This window comes from Equus caballus, chromosome X, assembly GCF_041296265.1.
Source record: "Equus caballus isolate H_3958 breed thoroughbred chromosome X, TB-T2T, whole genome shotgun sequence".
Lineage (NCBI taxonomy): Eukaryota > Metazoa > Chordata > Mammalia > Perissodactyla > Equidae > Equus > Equus caballus.
Window position 1 is genome coordinate 119114111 of NC_091715.1, and position 18782 is coordinate 119132892.

The 18782-nt window shown below is 41.2% G+C and overlaps 1 protein-coding gene across 9 annotated transcripts in view; it reads left to right on the forward strand.

Moving 5' to 3' along the window:
* The window catches only part of GRIA3 (glutamate ionotropic receptor AMPA type subunit 3), a 272512-nt gene that overhangs the window by 93293 nt on the left and 160437 nt on the right, over nt 1-18782 (forward strand). The window lies entirely within an intron of this gene.

Below are 18782 nucleotides of genomic sequence, written 5' to 3' on the forward strand. Positions count from 1 at the left end.
ATCAACAACACATGGAGACCTGACGTTCCACCTCATGGCTCGGGATCCTTCAAAGCCTTGAAGTACCTCCTTAAATTACTAAAGAAAGAGAAAATCATGCTCAACCTGACGCAACATTATTAATTATATTTTGCTTTATATTCTTTCTTTGAAAACCAAAAATCCCTAAAGGATGAATGGGGAAGTAATCTGTTGAACTAGAATATTTGATGTATCAAGGCACCCCATTCCCACCTGCATGAAACAAAATTTGCAGGATTGTGGGCACTTGTAACTCCATCCTGCAACCAGAGGGGAAAAAATGAAATGAAGATCAGTAGCTCTCACTACAGAAATGAATGTCATAGCTCCAAACAGCGCTCCTAGGGCAAACTAATCATCACTGCTTCAATTATCGATCACAGCCTCACTCCTGAGTCAGTCTTGAAAGGATCCCCCAAGATTTTGGAGACCAAAACCAAAACACATCATGCAGATGTTTCTTCTTTCCACTATATTCTCACCCTATTTCTTGTTCAACGGTTGCCCCTGAACTGTACAGAAAACATTTCGTCTTTGTTTGTAGTGCTTTGGGATTTGGCTATCGAACCCGTTCTATGGCAGAAAGCCAAAAAAATACACTCACTTTTTTATTAAAAATAAGGTATCTGAGGATTAGTTAATCAAAATCCTCAGGGACTGGACTGTTCTAATAGAATCTTCTGATAAACTGTTTAGCTGAAATTTAAAGGATGTTGAAGCAACCCTTTTAGTTTGGTCTACTTTTGGCAAATTTTCTGAAATGTCTGGTTTCATATCCCTGGCCCTAAAAATCTCATTGAATCTTTGTTTAGTATTTGAGGCTCTTGCAAGGCTTTGCAGTTATCATTTTGTAACTCTGTTCTCAATGTCTAGGGGGAGAAACAAAGATAGATAGAGCTACAATGTTAACTGAGCTCAGGACACAGCTTTGACGAAATGCACCATTTCAGAGGTTTATTATCTCATGTCAGTTTTAAGTCAAGGGCATGAGAAGAGGACAATCTTGTTAATTGAAGGTTCTGGTGAAACAAAATTTAATGTAACAATACTTCCAACTTTTCCATAGATTTTCACACCTGGGTCTCATTGGATCCCCATTACACTCTTGGGGGGGGGGGGGCAGATTCCTCACTATATAAACTGAGGCCCAAAGATGCTAAGGGGTTTATCCAAGGCCAAGATTAGTTTATCAAGCATCTGGAGTCTCAGTCTAGTGTTCCTTTCAGCACGTCACACTGTGATATCCATGTCAATTTTACTTTCACTGTATTTCTGTTGAGTTTCTCCCAAGCAGGCCACACTGAGCCCAGCTAATCTCACCACAGTCGGAGAAATATCTGAATGTGTGTTCAACTCTTGTAGCACTTAAAATAGCTTGGGTGAAAGTCGTGGCTAAGATAATAACAGTTGCCATGATAATAGTGTCCTTAAACACCCCAGTTGAGAGCTATTTATTTTGCATAATATGATTTTGACATACTAAAAGCTCATTTGCATCCTTGTGTTGAGGACACTTTACTTGTCTGTGGCATCACTGTCTGTAAGGATAAATTTCTTTTCCTTCAGGACAGGTTTTGGTGCCTCCAAAGATACGCTGCTGGACTTCTGAGTGGCCAAAGAATGCTAATATTTGAAAAGGGAGAATGCGTGAACTGAGAGTCCTTGCGTGTCCTTTAAATAATAGAAATAAATCATCTCTGTTGATCTTGATAGCAGTCTTCTGAAGTTGGTAGAGCATGTGTCATGGTCCCATTTTACAGAGTGAGTCTTGAGGTTCAGCTACTTTGTCATGGTCCCCTAAGCCTAGCCGCACATACCTTTCTCCTGTGGTGCTCACCAAAGCTCACTTATCAGAATGCCCTGGGAGCTTGTTACAAATACACCTTTCCAAGCTCCATCCCAGACATACTGAATCAGAATTTCCATGGATGAGACTTAAAATAGAGATGGATCTATTGATACCTATCTATTGATAGATATCTGTTACATAGCAATAGATAGATATGTAAAATTGCCTGCCCTATCAACCTCATAAGATTATTATCAAGATCAATAATTTTATTACTGAAAATGAAAGAATTAAAATACTAGAATGGCAGCTGCTTAGAGCAACAATTTCATGATCATACTCTGTAATCACCACTACATCCTTTATTAGAGGTGGAGTGGGAGTAGGGACACACAAGATGCAGAGAACTCAGACTTTGGCCTTGGAGAGTTTATAAGGTAGTTTGTTGCGAGATCAATGGTTCTCAAACTGTAACATGCATCAGAGTCATCTAAAGGGCTTGTTAAGGGGCCAGCCTGGTGGCATAATGGTTAAGTTTGCACGTTCCACTTCGGCAGCCCGGGGTTCACCAGTTCAGATCCCGGGTGTGGACCTATGCTCCACATGTCAAGCCATGCTGTGGCAGGCGTCCCACATATAAAGTAGTGGAAGATGGACACATATGTTTGCCCAGGGCCAGTCTTCCTCAGCAAAAAAGAGGAGGATTGGCAGCAGATGTTAGCTCAGGGATAATCTTCCTAAAAAAAACAAGTGAAAATAAAGGGCTTGTTAAAACACCCATTCCTGAGCCCCAGAGTTTCTGCCTCAATAGGTCTAGAGATGAAGACCGAGAATCTGCACTTTTAACAAGTTCCCAGGTAATGCAGATGCTGCTAGTCCAAGGACCACACTTTGAGAACCAGTAGCCTAGGCATTATTTTAAATCTTATGGCTGTCTTAGGGCTAAAAGAGATATTTCAGAATATATGTGTGAAAGAAAATTAAAACAAAAGAAAACAAAATTACCTGTGGTGTTCTATTGCCTCCCTGGTGTTCCCCTTGTCTTTCCCTTCACCTACCAACACAAGGTCATGTGTCCATGCACCTCACTCACAGAAAGAAATCTTCCCAACCTCTAAAAAACAATCCCACTTTCTTACCACAAATGCACTGGCTGGCGCCATTTCAAATGGAAACATTTGCTTCCTTCGCGGCCTGTCTTCTCTAGAAATAGAAAAGCCCTCTGCTTTGGAGTCCAGAAGGAGGCGACAAAGAGAATCATCTGTCTCCCCACTGCATAAGGCCGTGCTTCTCAAAGCTTGATCCCCAAGTGAACAGTAGCAGAATCGCCTTGGGTGTTCCTTAAGAATAGAAACTAGTGGACCCACTGCAGACCTAGTGAATCAGAATTTCCAGAAGTGAGACCTGGGAACGTGGGGTCAGTGCCTGAGGTTATTGGTGTTTCTCACGCACACTAAAGTTGGAGAACCCCCAGAAAAAGGATTTACCCAATGTTAGGTTTGGACAAGGGCCCTAAAGAAAGTTTCATTTCTCTTAGCTGACCACCACTCCCCCTTTGCTGGATCTACACATGCCATAAGAAGCCTCATGAGACCAGGAGAGACACTAGGCTCCTGCCTACTTCACCTTTCCTCATGACTCCCCTGCCCAGCCCATATGAATCCATTTGCCTGGGACATTCCTCAGGTTGCTAAAGAACATGCATCTAAGTCCCTGACAAATTCCACCCAGTGAGGAAAAGATTCTTTTATTTTCTTAAGATGCTTTTATTTTATATTTATACCTTCTCTCTCTTTAAATTTTTATCTCTCCTGCTTCTTTATGACACATTCTAGAGATGTTTCAAAGCCATTTATATTCCATACTTACTTTAGTCTTTTTAATGTTCTGGGAAATGCCATAGCTTATATTGAAATGATGCACTAAGATACAAGAGAAAAAGAGAAAGTGAGAGCAAGAGAGAGAGAGAAAAGTGGTGAGGAAAATAACCAAGCGTACCATTGATTAGAAAGATAGTCAGACACAAGGGTTGGAACTCCCCTTCCACAGCACTAAAATATTGTCAGTTCATTACTTGGCATGCTTCTCTTCCTAGCTTTCTAGAATGGGGAAGACTTTGGAAGTTTGGGCATGAAATTCAATCCTTTCACTTGCTTTGGCAGTTATAAGTCTGCCAGCGTTTTTGCTTTTTGGTTCATTGTCAAGTTAGAGCACGTATATATTTTGTGTCTCCTGGACTAGTCACTGTATAACTTGTGTTTTTTTTATTATGGGCTTCTCAGTACAATTCCACACACAATGGATTAACTAATGAAGGTCAGAAAACACTATAGGGGCATATATTGCTAGGGCACAGAGACATAGACACAAACAAGTGAGTCCTCTTTATGGGAGGGGGCACCAACCACATGCAATTCATCAATGCTCAGCTTTAATGAGCTTCTAAATTCTGTTCCTCTTGCTCCATCTCCTCAAGGACTTTGTGTGTGCGTGTGTGTAAGATACTGTATGTCTGAAAAAAATGTATTTGCATTAGACATCATAATCATCTTCTCAATTTATACAGCACAGTAACTTTTACAATTCTGCAGAGGATCATATCCAGTGCTCTTTTTGCATTACTTTTCAGGATCATGCAAATGTTACCGACAACTAAATAAAATCTGTGAAAGGAATAAAGAGTCATCCTCTCAATAGTTCCAAATGGAGCCAGACCTTTTGAAGGTGACCACTTCCAACATGGGGTCACTGGACACCCAAAATCTTTCTCTGGCATAAAAGGTGCCCTTTGATGTCGCTGCCACAGCCATCAAAACCCAGTTGTTGGAATGGAAGGAGCCACTCATTGAGGCTAATACATTAGAGAACTCTGTTGTAAGTTAAAGCTTTAACACATAGGCATTTACTTGATTAGCTTCTGTCACTTCTTAACACCCTGAGGAAACAAGACAGAACAGGTTAAGCTTTGGTTTCATTGGCAGTAATGGATGGAGTCAGGAAAGACCTGGAGCTGGGTACACTGGCATAGCGGGCTGACCTGGGTGAAGTGCCCTAGTGAGGCACACTGAATAGCCAACAGCTAACTTTAAGGTCCTGGAAGCCTGAGAGTAGGGAGGTATGTATCTATTAGGATCATATTAGGCTGCAAGTAACAAAATCCTGATTATCAGTGGTTTAAACAAATAGGGATTTTTTTTAGCTATATGACAGAATTCTCCAAGTAAGTAGTTATAGGCATTGGTTCTGCTGCTCGAGAATGCCATCAGAGACCTAAGCTCTGCCTTCTGCCTCACCATCTTTAGCACATTGGCTTTCACCTTCATGGTTGTTACCTCATGGTCATGAGATGGCTGTGACATCAGTGCTCCTAAGAGGCAGGAAGATGAGGAAAGGGCAGTACCAACCACATCCATCACATTTATCAGGAAAACAAAATCTTTGCCAGAAACTCCCAATAGATTTCCATTTAAATCTCCTTGGCTGGAAGTATATTACATGCTCCACCTCCCCAATACAAGTTGCAAGGGAGATTGGGAAATGGAGTATTTAGCTGGGCACATCGCCACCTTCAACAAAACCAGGATTATGCTAGCAAAGAAGAGGGAAATTGATCTTGGGTAGACAACAAACAGAGCCTGCCAAAGAGCAAAGGAGAGCTTTGGCCACTCTCATTCAGTTCGACCGATACTCGCTGGCCACCTACTAGGTGCCAAACACTGTACCATGTGCTCTGACATCTGGCTTTTCCCTCAGGCTATGCAGAATTCAAAGAATGAAGCTTCTTTATGGGGGTAAATTACCAAAACTAATGTCTAGCTGTGTGTCAAGTTTTATTTTGTTCCTAGCCACCAAGCTGCACTGAGCTTTGAGAATGTAATTTCATCTAATCTTTCGGGTACTTTGGGGCAGAGACTCAAACATCAGCTAACCAGCTCCAGATACAGACCTTTACAAAGAAAGGCCTTCAGATTTTAGCTATCAGGGTCATTTTTTAAAACCGTGCATCAGAGTTATTTTATGCATGCAAATCCCTTTCTGCTTTTTAATTGGATTTGTGCCTGGATGTACTGCAAATTGCTTTTGAAGATGGACTGCAGAATAGGTTCCAGCTATGGACAGCAGTACAATGGCACAGGCGCCTTAGGTGCCAGCTCACCTCCCTACCATTATCCCCACACAGCCTCCAATCTCATCCTACTTGCTGACTGGTCGGTACAAAGGACTTCCTATAACCTGAAAACGAGCTTTGAAGACCTCTGCCCCTCAAAAAAGGAAAGGCAAAATGATTAAGAGCTCTAGAATGATTTCTATTAAGAGGTTGTTTCTGGGGATTCTCTCTCCAAGGAAAGATGAATAAATGGCTCTCAGGAAAGAAAGGATCTTTGCTGCTTTGATGTGGATGGGGCCAACCAGTTAATCCCTGCAGTCTGAAACCCAAGCTCAGTAACATTTTTAGTAAAGGCAGAAAGGAAAAGGACTTCGGAAAAGTCCCAGAGTGGCCAGTAGGATCATATTGCTTAGACTCTTCAAAATTACCCGTTCTGCAGGCTGATAAAACTACCTATAGGATGTGATTTGAGAAGGAACTTCTTGCCCACAGATTTTGTTTATCTTGGCCTGTGAGGGTGAAAGTCTTATTAACGTTGTTTCTTAAGGGCCTTCTGGTGACAGATGCAATCCATTCCCAGGAAAGGATAACATGTTATCTGAGATTAGTTTATCTGGTTGGCCCATTGCCACCCAGATGAGATTAGGGCCCCAAAGTTATGGTACATAAAATGACACTTTTTTCTGAGGGATAGGAGAGGATGGTTTGTAGTTTAGAGCCCATGCAGAACCCAGTGAGGTGTCCAGGAGGAAGTCGAGGATAGGCAAGGAAGAGCAGGTGGCCACTGGACTCCTGGGGAGAGAGTGTGCTGAGAGAGGAGCAGGAGAGTGACAGGACCCTGAAGTGAGTCAGACAGTCATGACACTTGTCCTTGAAAAGCTTCTGTTTGAATGAGAGAAGTATATCTGAACTGGGGTATTTAGACCATTTCCTAAAGGAAGCAGAGTACAGTAAAGTGGCCAGTGCAGTGTCCTATAGACCCTTATAGAAGGTATCTAATAAATCCTAATCATGAAAGATTGCATGAAGAAGTTTGAGCGGGAGGATATGACTCAGAGGAGGGCGGTACTTCAGCGGAATAAATAAAAGTGTTGGTTCCTACTCTGTGCCATGCAGTGCCCCCTCTGTGCTTGTGCTTGCCCTACCTGATATGAAACTTTGCCCAACATAATGTCTTTATAGATAAGAGGCATTGGAATTGGTGGGTGGGGAAGGTGATAATAACATGTGGAGTAGGGTTTATAGAATAGGTAGGGAAGGAACAGTAGGAAGGAGAATAAAAGAAGCAGTTGAAGGCAGAAGCAAAAGGGAGAAGGGATGCCAAGAGGTAAAGAGAAAACACAGAAAGAAGAGACATCGGATACTAAAATACTAACAACAATAATAACAGCTAACACTTATATAAGGCCCACTATGTGCCAAACTCTGTTGAAGCTCCTCACATGCATTAACTCATTTCATTTTCACAATAATCCTATGAAGTAGACTATTATCCCATTTTACAGACTAAGAAACGGAGGCACAGAGAATTTAAGTCAAAATTTGATATTTGTAAAGCAGAGACAAGTGATGAACAGACTGAGTCCTGACGTCGTTTGATCTCTAGATTTTTTCCGTTACTTAAGCCAATAATGCCTTTTTTTAAGTCAGATTTCTGTCCCTGGCAACCAAAGAGTCCTTACTAATTTAAAAAAAATAAATAAATCTCTTGGCTGTTTACCATGGACAAGGCACTGGGTTAAGTGCTTTATATACATTATTTTATTTAATCCTGACAACCCAATGGGTTAAATACTGTTATTATTATCCCTATTTTGAAAATGAAGAAACCGCAGCCCAGAGAGGTTAAATAACTTACCCAGAGTCATGCAGCTAGTAGGTAGCAGAGCTGGGAGATAAACTCCTGCAGTCTGACTTCAGACTCTGTGCTTGTTAACAGCTATACTAAACTTTGGTGGACAGATAAATAGAAGAGAATGTCACCAGTCAGCAGTGAATAGCAGAAACTGAAGGCAGCTGAATTCCAAGTGTTCCCTATAATGAGTAACCTGATAAAGTTACAGCCACCCTTTCGTATTTCCAAGAAATCAGTTCCTGGGGCCGGCCCAGTGGTGCAGCGGTAAAGTTCGCAGTTCCGCTTCGGTGGCCTGGGGTTCGCCGGGTTTGGATCCCGGGTGCGAACCTTCGCACTGCTTGTCAAGCCATGCTATGGTGGGTGTCCCATGTATAAAGGAGAGGAAGATGGGCATGGATGTTAGCTCAGGGCCAGTCTTCCTCAGCAAAAAGAGGAGGATTGGCAGCAGATGTTAGCTCAGGGCTAATCTTCCTTAAAAAAAAAAAAGAAAGAAATCAACTGCTACACAGGTGAACATCTGTTTGGAGCCTCCTTAATCGCAGGAAACCATAATTTCTGATGACTTGCAGCCTTGATTCTCCAGTGAGGAGTCAGTACTAATAGAAGATAGCTCTAGGATTTCCTGTGCCCAAAGAGACTCCTTTCTAAACAGGAAAAGGAAGAGGGCATGATGAAGGCATATATCTCTGTAGCTGTGGATGGGAATACTTCCCGGAACAGGAGACCAGTAGCATCACATCCTGGGAGGCACCATATTCATGACCCAGCATCACTGAGCAAAACTTATTTCTGTTCTTATATGCCTGCAGCCTCTCCCTGTAACGGAGTCTAGCATCATCCTTAGTGCTTTTAGTCAATCCCCACAAGCGTTCCTTCTACAAGGATCCTACAAACAGTTAACTCTTGTAGCTTCACTGCAGAAGAAGGAATTGTGTGTATGTTTTTTAGTGTTTTTGTTGTTTTATTTTTAATGTACAGGAAAGCCTGTCTTCTGGAAATAAATATTGGCCAAAGAATGATAACCTATACAACTGGGATCCAAATAGTTAAAGATTATGAATGGTTTTCATTGTTTTTATAACTATTAGGAGGCTCCCTTGATAATTCCCAGCTAATTTATACCTTGGTCTCTATTTCTGCATAGACACCATAAAAAATGCTATGTTAAATAATTTCATATTAAAACAAAACCAGAACTTAATCTTCACTTAAGAGGCAAACAATAATTTTTATCAGCCTTTGCGAATGGGCCTTGCTTCCCATTCATTAAATGTCTATAAATGTTTGCTAGTTCTTAGAGGTTGAGTGATTAAAAGAATAGGAGAGATGTGAATTTTAAAAAATCAATCAGTGTTTGTAGCGCTATTCCAAAATATATCCTGCGTGGCGCAGTAGGTCTTCTCCATGAGACTAGTTAATAACAAGCATTCTGCATATTTTATAATTATGTGCACTGCCAGCAGAGTGTAGTCGGATTTATTGTACGTGTGAGTCCCCAGAATCAGAGCCGTGCCTCACAGCACCTATCATAACAAATGGCATGGAGGGGTTCTTTGTATCGCAGGATGCTGAGTCGGATATTTAAATAGCATACCCAGGAAGTGTTCTGAGTTATGGTCCTCCTGAAAGAGGAGCACCATCCAAAGTACACTATGATTTAAGTGTCATGGCCCATAGCTGGAGCCAGACACTCACCGAGTCAGAATTAGGGGCTATAAGAAAGGGAACAAATAATTGTTCCATAAAACCCAAGTTGGCTAGGAGCAGATTGATCAGAAACATTTATTAGTTCTATATGGGTTTTTGGCACACTCCAATTTTTAGATATAAGAGGCAAATCACACACAGACACATACAAGGCTCAAGGTACATATTTTTTTCAATCAAGGATGTATTTGGTGGAAGCGTGAAAGAGGGTCCAATCTCCTAAACTTATTTTCCATTTCCATCCTTAAAAATGTTGGAATATATCACTAAGGTAAATGATATGTGGGTAGAGACCCTTTCTCTGGTGTAAAAGGTATTCTGTAAGTGGAACAGTATTTCTCCCACTCCCACCTTGGAATGAAGGGAGACTGATCTTTAGTTTTCCATCATCTATGTAGGAAGTTTGAAGAACAGTTTTTTATCTAAATGTGTGCAAAATAATTGCTAACGCTACCTTGACTTTTTATACCACTTTTGCTTGTCAACCTATTATTCTCAGATAATGTCTTTGGATCTGACCGCTAAGACTAGTATGATTAACTCTACTTTAGCAAGCTTGGAGAGGTGGGCAACTTATCCAAGGGTCCACAACTAGGTCAATACAGAGGACAGACTAGTTTGCAGGTCTCCTGACTTCCAGCCTAATGTTCTTTCTACTGAACTGTGCTGTCTATAGGCTGTTCTGCTCCTGGTTAATTGACTTTGAGAAAAGATGTAAAAAACATGTCTAGGATGTTGTTTTCTTACCCTATGCTCATGAATTAAACTGGTTCATCTCCCCTCTCCTGTTACCCACACCCTCCCCGTCTCCCACCCTTCCTCCACACACCGTTTAAAAGCCTGTGTCTCCTGCTGCATTTCAAGAGGCTGAAACATCCAGATCATCTAACGGGGACTTGAGATAAATTACGCTATGTTCCCTCAGAAATTACTTTGACACAAACAATTACTCCAATAATAAACAGTGGAAAATATAGTGTTAAGTACAATCAGCAAATCTAAATGGCCTTAATTGGCATTACTAATTCTTGCACACGAATAAATAGTTATACCACTTTCCTTCCAAATTTCAATTTGGATATGCAAAGTCCACTTAGTTCACTGGAGCAGAAAGCGGAAGCCTTTACCAAAGTTGACAATCTAAATGGCAATGGGTAACCTATACCTTAAACTCATCTTTATATTGTCCATAGAAAGTGTTAGCACAAAGCTTTGTATGTGGTAGGGTTTTTAACAAGGCCTTGCTAAACGAATGGCTGTTCATGACCAGTCTCAAATTTCCATGTAACTGTTTATTCCATGAGAATAAAATGCTTGATTCCACCTTATGTTGTCATATCTAAGTCCTTATATACTTTGTTTATCAAATGGATTCAAGCATGCTTCTACCAAAACATACCAACTGTGGAGAAGACCCCAAAGACGCTGTACCCTGTAGCCTTGCTACTTTAAAGTGCGGTTCATAGACCAGAAGCATCAGCATCATTTGGGGGCTTGTCAGAAATGTAGACTCTCAGGCCTCACTGCAGACCTGTGGAATCAAAATCCACATTCACAAGACTCCCACGTGACTCATGTGCACATGAAAGCTGGAGGAGCACTGCGCTATGGGAACAGTTGTTAGTCCTGTCACCAGACACCAATGACACTGCATATTCCAGTCCACAAACATTTCTTGAGCCCCTATGGGTTTATTAGGCACTATGGAAAACATAGAAGAAGGAAAAGATATGGTTTTTACCCGGGACAATATATAATCTCGTCCTAAATTGTGTGCTTTATACTGCAATAATGCCATCATGGGGAAGATCAAGTCGGTTGGGTTATTCAGGGAAGGCTGTCTAGAAATGGAATTCTTTACAGATTATCAATCAGTATTTTGGGAAGTAGGAAAAACTGGTAAGAACAGCTGATTATTATCAAGTTCTTCTGTCTGTCAAGGCCTAGGTTCACTTTTTTAACATATTATCCCCTTTAATTCTCACATTAGCTCAATGAGTTAGGTATAGTGTGGTGGCTAAGTGTGCCAGCTCTGAAATCAGATGGTCTGGGTTTGAATTCTGCCTTTACTGTTTACTAGCTGTGTGATCATGGGCAAGATATTTAAGCTCTCCATGCCTTAGTTTTCTCATCAATAAAATGGAGACAATAGTAGCACCTACCTCAGAGGATAGCTACCTATGAGGATTAAAGTTGGTATTTATGAAACACTTAGAACAATGCCCAGCACATGGTAACCATCCAATAAATGTCAGATATTACTATTTTCGTTTAATGAATAGGGAAACTGATGCACAGAGAAGTTGAATAACTTTTACAAAGTCACACAGCTTGAAAGTGGTAGAACTAGGACTTGTACACTGCTTTGTGTGATTACAGAGCCCATACTCTTAACTCTGTTACATAACTTAAAATGTGCCTGAGGAGAGAGAGGGAGAAAACAATTCTAAATCCAAAATTCTCAAATTACTCTGACCAATCCTACCATGGATGCTGGGCCTACACAACGATTAGACAATTAGCTGAAAATGCTTGTTATAATGTCTTCATATAAGATTTCAAGCAAATTTCACTGTTTGAAACAAAGTTCGTAAAAATTTTTGTTTTTTGAGGAGTCGGTATGGCTTTGCCCAACAATTCACACTCTTCTGCCTGGATAACTTCATGACCAGCGACAGGAACTTCCTAGATAGCCAGCAAGAGTAAGGGGTACAGGCTGCACCCAAGGACTAGAATAAAGGTATCCAGCCCTGATGAGGCCATTCTGTAATAAATGGAGTTTCTGAACAAACCATACCTTTAAAAGACAGATTAGAAATGTTCAGTATAGTTTGGAATTATTTTTAGTCATGAAATCAGATGTCATTGGATTGGAGAGTAGTTCTTGTTCAGATAAGATGAATTTGGTCTTAAAATTTTGGCTAAGCTCTCTTCTGTGTGATGTTGAGTCAATCAGTATCCTGCTAGGGACTTCGGTTTTCATATCTGTAAAGACTGATTGGATGGTCTTTATTTTTTGTTTTTTAAAAAGTGGCACCTGAGCTAACATCTGTTGCCAATCTTCTTTTTCCTCTCTCCCTCCCTCCTCCTCCCCAAAGCCCCCCAGTACATAGTTGTATATTCTAGTTGAGTGCCTCTAGTTATGCTATGTGGGACGCCGCCTCAGCATGGCCTGATGAGCAGTGCCATGTCCACGTCCAGGATCCGAACCAGCAAAACCCTGGGCTGCCGAAGCAGAGTGCACGAACTTGACCACTCTGCCACAGGGCCAGTCCCATGGATAGTCTTTAAATGTCTTTCCAACCCCAATGTATTCTTTACAGTTTTGAAAGCATCTTTCATCCACACCAGTTTTCTCCTCCCTGGTCTCTAAGGAGGTGGAAGGAGCACAGGCTTTGGAACCAGACAGACATGGGATTGCTTCCTTGCTCTCAGCACTTAGAAGCTGAGTGATCTCAGCCAAAACATGCTCCTCTCTGGGCCTCAGTTTCCTCTTAGAGATAATAATAGTCCCACCTCACAGGGTTACTGGTGGTTTTATGTTGTAGAAGGCACTCAGTTTACCGATGCAGATCTCCCCCGGAGATTCTGAGGATTGTCATATGGGTCTGTTACTCTATCTGCACTGAGCCACTTTCGTGTGCTAAGAGAAGTCAAGGGTAACACAGGCCCATGTGTTTGCTTAATACTGAAATCTTTCTCTATAAACCAGAAGTTTCCATTGAGGAGTTTTAATCTCTTATAAGGTCAGAGAAAGGCTGGGGAAGTAGCTATTTCAAGGGTCATGGCTTTCTGCTTGGTGATTCCACCCTCTGTCTCAGCCTAAAAGGACAAGTGTCTACTATTACACACCTACAATAGGATTTTGTTTGTATAGGCTGGGTGCCAAGAGACTGTTTCAAATCCGAGTTTTGGAGCAAAAAATTGCCACCGCCAAACCCTTCATCATTTCTCACCCCTGAAGTGTCTCCTATTACTTTCAAGGACTACTGCAGAACTTCTCTAAAATCAAATTAATTTTAGTGCACTTAGATTTTATTCAGATATGCTCTGTGGCACTTTGAGGGAAAGGTAGGCTGTGGTATCTAGCAAGGGTGTGTCCAGGCTCCTGATCGATCACCTTGGAAAGCAGAATTACTCAGTAGTGGGCAGGATCTAGGTTTTTCATTTGACCAACCAAACAAATCATAAAATCACTCACTTGGTTTCAGAGCAGTGCTTTGGTCCAGGCAGAAAGGCTTAGTTATCCCTAGTTGGAGACCATCCAGAGAAATGACAGGACACTTCCAAGGAATATTTGTCACCTTGGTTTGGGTGACAACATGCTATGTTCAGGAAAGGATGTTAAAGTGAAATAAATGTAAAATTCATCTAGTGAGACATCTGCTGGCAATGGTCTGTCACCCATTTATGAGAGTCACATGCTTTACTATTTAAACGTTTTAAGCAAACGTGTACCTGGGAGGGAACTGTGGTTAAAAGGTCTATCCTTTTCCTTGAAGTTCCCTCTGTTTCATGCTTTGCATTGTTACCGATTTCGGGCAGGTTCAGTGCTGGTCTAGTGCCACTCTTTGCAATAATGCCATGTTCTTTGGCCCCACAGTCTTGACCCCTCTACCCTGACATCCGACTTCCATGCCCCAGGAGCATCCTGGCTTGCTTCAGGCATTTCATCTGCGGGGAGAGTATCCCACAACCCAAAAGACACCAGTTTTAGTGCTAAGCCCAAAGAGAATCCAATGAAGGCATACCATGTGTCTGCTCTAATTTCAGGTTCCAAAATATCATTCAGCTTTCTTTTTATAATAAAATCTCGATCAATCAGAGTCTGATGGGTCAGAATCTTCAAATAGCCAGAGTTTCTGCCCAAAGTTTTTAGAAAAGAAACAAGTGATTTTTTAAAAAGGGCACGTGATATCAGAGATTTAGTGAGAGTGACAATTTCTTTGAGCTGCTCTAGGGTCAATACACATTTGGCCAACTGCTTCCACTTTCAAGTTCTACAGTTCTGGGCAATAAATACCTATGTTCAGAATGATGACCCTGAGATATTGCAATATCCTTGGGCACCAAGAAAGATTCCACAATATTCACTTGGTTATATTTATTAAGGAAGAAAAGTGGACTTACATATGTTAGGGACATTTTCCGTAACTTGAATAACAACAACAAGGACTTTCTGTCAAGCACTCAGGTACCCAGAAAATTCTATACACATTACTGGAAAGCACTCCCCCACCTCTTTACAATTCTCCAAGCATGCCACATTCCCCTCTGGCCCTTAGTGTATGCATCCATAAAATAACAAAATTCGATTAGATGATATCTAAAGTCCTTTTCCATTCTGTTTTTCTGTGACTATGTCATCTCTATGATCTCTTGCATGGCCTCTGTATTTTTGGCATTATGCATAATTCTAGCAAGGCCTACCTCAGAGGAAAATAGTTCCTCTGAGGTTCCCTCTCTCATTCAGTGCCTTTGAAGTACCAGAGGCCAGGGAAACAGTCTCAGGACTATTAGCCCAAGTTGACTAAGGGCGGAGGTTTCGCTGATCCCATCTGTAGGAGGCTATCAGAGTCCCTTTGATGACTGTTCTCAAGAGGGCTGATGAGGCCAACTCACATGTAAGAACAGAAGTCCATCGGACAAGCGTAGAATTATTAAATAAAGAATTAAATAAAGGAAAGTTTGGCAACTGCTTCCAAAAGGGTATACTGGCCTGGAGCTAGTTTGAAATTAAGTTTGTATTATTAATTGAAAAGCAAGAAGAGAGTCTTGGAATAAATCAGATAAAATAAATAAAGAGATCATTTTACTTACTGTCAATAATGCCATAGGCAGTCTTGGGATTTGGTGGCAGTCTTAACAAAAATGCCTTATCTTCTTAAGAGTTTGTCTGCCAACTCTCAGTAGGTTCAAAATACACTTTTGGTCCTTCCTTCCCTAAACGGTGATAGTGTAAAGCTTCAATGACAAGAAAGAAAATCTTGAAAGTTCTATAATATTAAATATTTCTGAGGTCATAACTCACCCCCCAAATGAATCTAGTTACTTCCTCCCACAAGAAAAACTTGCCCTAGAAGCTTGCCTGAACCACTGTCATCAAATTTGGGACCTAGGCTTCTAGGAGTCTAAGAAAAACTTAATTTCAAATTGAGTTTATACCAGATGACCTGATTTTGAACCCACGCCCACCCAAACACAAAGTAAAACTCAGCTGCCAATTTTGACTACTGGAGGGTGATTTGTTCCACTTACTAAAGAGTGTAATGCCAAAACTTAGGAACTAACAAAACAGAGCAAAAAATAAACAAGACCAAGAAATCAGACAAATGACTGCAAGAGCACTCTATTGTCTATATAAGCTATATGTCCCAAAATTTAGATTTTCTACACAGATCCCAAAGATACCTCTTATACCAAGAATAAACACTGAGACTGCAGAAGACTTGTCTCCTTCACTGTGTTATCCTTGCCTGATTATAGGGGTAAGTTATCCACAATACCAATATTGCTTTTGAGTGACCATTAGCATTCATTTTTCTTAACTATTTTTCTCCAGTATCTCAAACATCCTCTATTTACTTTCCATTCATCTTTTAAAACTGACAACCACTCCCTCTATACTAGGGAAGATTTGGGAGAGGGTAATTCTACACAGGTGAGTATTGTATATAAGTCTGAGAGATGAGCATGGAGGGAGTTGTGAGTACAAAATGCACAAGCGATAGGTGTAAGAAACTGGGACTGTTTCCCATTTCCTCTACCACCAGGCCTTTATATTTAAATTCATTCCGATATCATGCAGACACATAATCAATAATTTTATAAAGTATAAAAAATGTTCCAAAATTAAATATAAGTGAATTTAAGTACATCTACTATTCAGTATTATTCACAGCTTGGATTCCCTGTCTCTATTGCAAATAATAAAGAAGAGCATAAATTTTAAAGAGCAGGTAGACAGGATGGCTGGAGATAGGAGGCCGGGGAAAGCAGGGCTGGGTAGACTAAACGGTCTATTGAGACTCCACTTGCTCTGTCATTCTGTTAGGAGTCATTGATGTTAACGTTCTTGGACTATTCTGTATGAATAAGGCAAATTGTAATAGATCTGCAGATTGATCATTCAATAATCTGAGGCCTGTTTTGAAAGATGGAGCTTAAGTTCTTTTTTTACTCATCCCTTGGGTACGTGGATAATTTAAAGCAAGTACTAGACATGTCTGTTGGGTATGTCTGGCTAATTGACCAGTTTGATCTTTAATATCATACAGTCACTACTCTAGCTTTATCTAAGGCTTTATGTTTCCACTTACGTCACCAGATCACAAATTGACCAGATATCATACATCAAATACACGGCTCGGAGAGCAGAACAAGTGACTATTGTGGCTGCGTCCCAGATACACTCTTCTCTAGTAGGAAGGAAGGGAGTAAATTAACAGTTAGTGAGTACCTATTATGTGCCAGGCACTGTGCTAAGAAATTTCACATACGTCATCTAAAGCATCTTCTATATTGGGAGCAGGGTTGATCTATTCAGAGAATAGATGGTGCATGGGAGAATGGAAGAAGAGGAAGGTGTTGCATATGAGAATCGATAAATCCAACAACAAAATATTGATCCAAAAAGTACCAGTAGAATACCAGGGGAGTTTACCTTCTAGAAAGATACCAACAACCTTAGCCAGCTGAAGATAGGATATCAAGAGGTTCAGGAAGAGATGCATATCTTTAGAAATGATCACAACAGCAGTATTTCTCCATGCTGCATTGAGCTTGCTTGACACTGGGATTGGACCAACACACTTGTACCCATCCAGCTGTAACCCACATATCTGCCACCACCAGATAACCCTCTCTCTGGCCCTGGGGCACAGGCTTATCACACACCATTTCCTGAAAAGAATTCTTCTCTGTCTTGCTCAGGGGCTTTGGCAGAAGATTGAGGAGGATGCTTTTTGTATCCTCTGGCATTCAAGTGACAATCTAATGCCCAAAGCTTAGAGCCAGGGGAGGTTTGTCCAAGTGCCTGACCTAGAAGGGCCATGGCTTCACTTCTTTTCTAATTAGGATAATTAACCTCCCCTGCTCATTCACTCTATTCTAATACAAAAAGCTCAAATTAAAATGGCACAGGGGACTGCCAGGCTCTAGGGACAAGAAGCAGTTTACAAGCCTTTCATCTCCATGAAGCCACGATCAAGGCAAAGTCAGGACAAAGACCTCACAGCATCTTCCCCCTTGAAACAACCTTGGGATGCTTTCAGAACCATTTTCAGAATTTTCATCAATGTAAATATCGCGTCAGCTATACAATTGTGCACAGCTCCATAGCGCTTGATGACTAAATTGGGGTCGGTAGGGGAGGGATGCTAATAGAAGATAGCATTTCTCTTTGTATTGTCATGTGGGTTTTGTGGCTGTTTCAAGGAGAACAAAACCTGGATGGCTTTGAGTTGGTAGAATTTGATACAAGATTTATGAAATTTGTTCTTTGGCAACGACCACTGGAGGCAAAATTTCAGGAGCATTTCAAAAACTGGAATTGAATAGCAGCATATTTCACATAGGGCAGAGACAGAACTGAGGGGTAACAATACTGCAGTTCTTCCTCTAGTAGCTGTAACTCCCCATTCCCCACACTTCTGAGCAGGTTCAAGAGTTTCCCATCAAGTATCTAAAGCCTGCATGCTGCCTAGGCAGCTAGGACTGGGCACAGTCCTCTGGATCTGGTACAGCCTCTCCTTACTACAGGATTCAGTCTAAGGGCCTCCCTACATGCAACCCTTCATACCTGTATGGAAGGCCACTATGTTTTATAGTCTCTCTTTCCAAGAACTCTTTGACTATAGACCCTTGTGAGCTTCCATGGCTGATGACAAAGGCAAGACAACAGGATAGGTAATAGATGAGATTAGGCTGCCCATTTGGACTGAGTACAAAAGAATTCCTTCCAGCTCAGTAATGCTAGGATTTTCCCTGAGCCTGTCTTGGTTGGAGCCTTGAAAAATCCCCAGTAGATGAGGACTCCAACTTGCTACTCAGTATGTCATAAAGGTATCAGCATAAATTTCTCAGCATGTTGTCAAGAGGCTTTTCCTACGCCTAGATTGAGCGAGTGAGTCATTTTCCCACCTTTGCCAGTTCATGCTCTGGTCTCTTCCTAGCCCTACACTGTTCACTTCCCATCTATAACCTCTACTGAAGCTTGGGCTTTCCCTCCTTCTGAATCACCCATCTGTGTTAACCAGCCAAAGTGTAGTTCTCAGTAGATATATAATAATGACCAGACTAGT